Here is a 4,822-nt window from a genome sequence, read left to right on the forward strand (position 1 = left end):
AGGGTCAAAAAAATATTTTAAGTTATTTGGGTGAAGTATGTTTAGGTAAGCAAATTTACCTTTCTGAGTTCTCCAAAATCCAGATTGTAATTTTAAAATAGTATAGCTGTCTGCATGAGTTCAGTGATAGTTAATAATAATTGTTTTAAGGGAAAAGTGTAACACTTAATATTAGATTTTAGTCCTAACTTTTTAAGTGCAGATTAAATCATTATTTCTTGGATACAGTAACCCTCTAGAAAGTACCAAATTATAAATTTTCTTCAGATTTTTAGTTGGTTCCCTAATGGAATAGGTTTCTTTTTCTGTTCTATCATGTGAATTACTCTCATAACTGTCAAACTATAAATGTTATTTATCTCTCCTTGTTTGACTTCCAAGGAAACCAAAATCATGGTATTCTGAAGACCAGAAATGTGAACCTCCCTCATTTGGCATCCCGTTGGCCCCAGGGATGTGTTTCACTAACGCTCTGCTGCTAAGACTACACAAGCTGCCTCCCTCTAGGCCCAGGGACTATCGCAGAAGAGGTGGGAATGTAAGATGGTAAGGGCTGGTTTTGAGGAATAAAATTAGGAGAAGATCAAACCCTCCAAATCAAGAAGGGGGCACAAAAAATGCCTAAGCAGCTGATAAAACAAGTTTACTTGCCTTCTAAACTATTATGTGTCACTTTTTTTAAATGTGAAATTAAACTGATTCTTTATTCACAAATTTATAATACCACTCTACTGCAGTCTTTGACTCCAAGATATTTTAAATCATATTTGGTCACTGAGGAAGACATAAGTTATAGTAAGCATACTTGTTCCAAAGTCTGGGCCCTTTCATCCGCACCAGCCCTTTTCCAAAATAACTTGCAGGTCTTCAGCGCCTATATAATGTGGATCTAGAATCAGAAACTTTATCTGCCCTATAATCTTATCCCATGCAACTCCTAGTATTGTTTGGGCCAAAACTCCTCCCCCAATTATAACTGAAGTTTCTTCGCTTTGGAAATGATTAGCCAGTTCCTGCCCTTGAGAGGCCATTTCTGAACCTTGGCTGACAAACAGTATTTTTGAATTTATACCAGTCAAATTGGCTTAGTACCAGCCGTACCTCAATAGATCCAATCCACTACAGTGATCCGACAAATGTTGCTGGTTTGTCACCAGCATCAACTAGAGCCTGCTGAATTTCTCTTTGTGTTGGAATGGACTTCTCTGTGTATTCCTGATGTTTGAACCAAGAGCAGATAATCTGCAGAAATCATTAAGCACAGCCCTAGCCATTGTCATCTATTCAGTCCTGCATATAATGATGATAAACATATATGTCCTGGACCACATAAATTATACCAGTCTCTGTGTTAGGTGGATGGAGATAAGTATGTGGATTTCTAATGTAACCATCTTTGTATGGCGGCTCATCTGGAAAGTGATAAGTATTAGACCTTTCGAAATAGGGTCTGTCATGAGGCAGATTGGAGAGATCATGTAACTCCTTTCTATAAGGCTGCAACTGACCATCTGGTATTCCTGAAGGATATGAAATTGTTACAATAATTTGTTCTCGGCCGGGCACGGTGGCTCACGCCTATAATCCCAGCACTTTGGGAGGCCGAGGCGGGTGGATCATGAGGTCAAGAGATCGAGACCATCCTGGTCAACATGGTGAAACTCTGTCTCTACTAAAAATACAAAAATTAGCTGGGCATGGTGGCATGAGCCTGTAGTCCCAGCTACTCGGGAGGCTGAGGCAGGAGAATTGCTTGAACCCAGGAGGCGGAGGTTGCGGTGAGCCAAGATCACACCACTGCACTCCAGCCTGAGTAACAAGAGCAAAACTCTGTCTCAAAAAAAAAAAAAAAAAAAAAAAGAATTTTTTTCTCCTGTAATAAAAATTGCAGTGACTCAGGGACCACAATAGATCTTCCTTTCATATATTTCAAAATGCATTTTTCCATATCAGTTTGTTGATTATGAATTGCATCAAATAGAAGTTTATGAACTTTTCCCCATGTTTCCTCTGGACCAACAGATACAACTGCGTCGACAGGTAAAGTCATATTAACATAATGGTGCCCTCCACTTTCCCTTTCAATGATGGGCGTTACAGCTGCCAAGGAGGTTGACATTTCCAGCATAAGATCTATATTTACTATTTGATGCATGTCTGATAACTTTTTGTCTTTCTCATGAATTTTCATTTTCTATATATATATGTGTGTGTGTGTGTGTATATATATATATATATATATATATTTTTTTTTTTTTTCAGACAGAGTTTTGCTCTTGTTGCCCAGGCTGGAGTACAATGGCGTGATCTCGGCTCACCGCAACCTAATCTTTGGTAAAGATGTTGGTGGGCGGATCTCTTGAGTCCAGGAGTTTGAGACCAGCCTGGCTAACATTACAAAACCCAGTCTCTACCAAAAATACAAAAATTATCTAGGTGTGGTGGTGCCTTCTTGTGGTCCCAGCTACTCAGGGGCTGAGGTGGGAGGATCACTTGAGCCTGGGAGGCAGAGGTTGCAGTGACCCCAGATCAAGTCACTGCACTCCAGCCTGAGTGACAAAGACAGACTCTGTCCAAAAATAATAATAATAATACAGAAGTTATAAAATAACATATGTTTTTATTTTTGTTCTAAAAAATATGTATCTCTGTGTCTACTGCACTTTCTTGCGAGTGTGCACTTTTTTTTAATCCATCTACCATCTATCTCTACCTTTTCATCTGAGTAAGTCCTGGAAAGATATTGACAAAAAAGTAAGGAGTGGATTGGGAGAAACATGGCTTTTACTTTCTACTGGTTTACACTTTGGTACAGCTTGATTTCTTTTTTCTTTTTCTTTTTTTTTTTTTTTACCATTAACATACGTACATCAATTTTATGATTTCTTATTTCTATTTTGAAAGAACAAAAACATATTGTGTGGAGTTTATAAATAATAGGAGTTTACACTGATGATGGAAGTGTAAATTCCAACAATATATACAAACATAGTTTGACATTATGTTTCAAAATCCTTAAAAATGTACATACTACATGATGGTAGCAATTCTACTTGAAGGAATGTATACTAAAGAAACAAACAAAAATGCCCATCAAGATGCCTCATAACAGCCTGGGCAATATGGTGAAGCCCCATCTCTACAAAAAGATATGTGTGCCTGTAGTCCCAGCTACTTTATAGGCTGAGGTGGAAGGATGGATTGAGCCCAGGGAGGTTGAGGGTGCAGTGAGCCTTGATCATGCCACTGTACTCCAGCCTGAGCAACAAAGTGAGATCCTGTTTGAAAAAATAAAATAATTTCAGGCACGGTGGCTCATGCCTGTAATCTCAGCACTTTGGGAGGCTAAGGCAGGTAAATGACTTGAGGTCAGGAGTTCGAGACCAGTCTGGCCAACATGGTGAAACCTTGTCTCTGACAAAAATACAAAAATTAGCTGGATGTGGCAGTGCGAGCCTGTAATCCCAGCTACTTGGGGAGAATTGCTTGAACCAGGGAGGTCAAGTCTACAGTGAGCCAAAGTTGTGCCTCTGCACTCCAGCCTAGACAACAGAGTGAGACCAAAAAAAACCAAGCTGCCCAATGGAAGGGTTTTGTTTTGTTTTTGAGACACGGTCTCACTCTGTTGCCCAGGCTGGAGTGCAGTGGTGCAATCTCAGCTCACTGTAGCCTCTACCTCCCGGGTTTACCATTTTCCTGGTGTTGAGCATTTTGCTGGGTGTGTGCCATTTGGACTTTATTTTTATGCATCATTTATAGTTTTAGAGAAGAAGTTCAATAGACAGTTATTGACCAAGTCATCAACCCCCAAAGATAGTTGAGAGGAGTGGCTTAAAGGTTTTCTCTCTTCTGTCTCAGCAGACACCCTAGAGTTCTCAGAGTTTCAGGGCTATTAGAATCTTTTGAAGACTGACATGGATGTTAATTCTTCATTAATAAAGGGATAAGCACTACAGGAGCCATTTAATGAGGTACCAGTTCTCCTGGGAGAATTATTCATTTGCTTGATTTTCTCTCCTGTTTCTCCCACCCCCATGCTGATGGTCTGTCAGGTTAACCAAACTAGATTCATCCAGTTTTTGTTTTTGTTTTTTTTTTTTTTGAAGCATTCTCTCTCTGAAAGACAAGGAAGCTGTCTTAGTCCATTCAGTCTGCTATAACAAAATACCGTAAACTGGGGAATTTACAAACAACAGAAATTTATTTCTCACAGTTGTGGAGGTGGGAAGTCAAGGCTGATTTGGTGTCTGGTGAAGGCTGGCTTCCTGGTTCATGGATGGCCATCCTGTGACTGTAACCTTACAGGGGGGAAGTAGCTAGTGAGCTATATGGGGCCTCTTTTGTAAGGGCACTAATCCTTTCATAAGGGCTCTGCCCCCATGACCTAATCATCTCTCAAAGCCCCACATCCTAATATCATCACCTCGAAGGTTAGAATTTCAACATACGAATTTTGGGAGTAGGGTCAGAAACATTCATTGCATTGCAGAAGGTATATGTATTAATTGCCTATTGCTACATAATAAATTACCCCCAAATTTAGCAGATTAATTTGGGTGCAGTGGCTCACACCTGTAATCCCAGCACTTTGGAAGGCTGAGGCAGGTGGATCACGAGATCAAGAGATTGAGACCGTCTGGCCAACAGGGTGAAACCCCATCTCTACTAAAAATACAAAAATTAGCTGGGCCTGGTGGCACGTGCATGTAGTCCCAGTTACTCGGAAGGCTGAGGCAGAAGAATCCTTTGAATCCAGGAGGCAGAGATTGCAGTGAGCCAAGATCACACCACTGCACTCCAGTCTGGGTGACAGAGTGAGATT

At 40.3% G+C, this 4,822-nt stretch overlaps 1 pseudogene; it reads right to left on the reverse strand.

The window, feature by feature from the left end:
• Window positions 1–756: 756 nt before the first annotated feature.
• Window positions 757–4,284, reverse strand: LOC105713956 (ufm1-specific protease 2-like; annotated as a pseudogene).
• Between the last annotated feature and the right edge of the window lie 538 nt (window positions 4,285–4,822).

This window comes from Aotus nancymaae, unplaced genomic scaffold, assembly GCF_030222135.1.
Source record: "Aotus nancymaae isolate 86718 unplaced genomic scaffold, 86718_ANA_hifiasm-v0.15.2.pri h1tg000025l, whole genome shotgun sequence".
Classification (NCBI taxonomy): Eukaryota; Metazoa; Chordata; class Mammalia; order Primates; family Aotidae; genus Aotus; species Aotus nancymaae.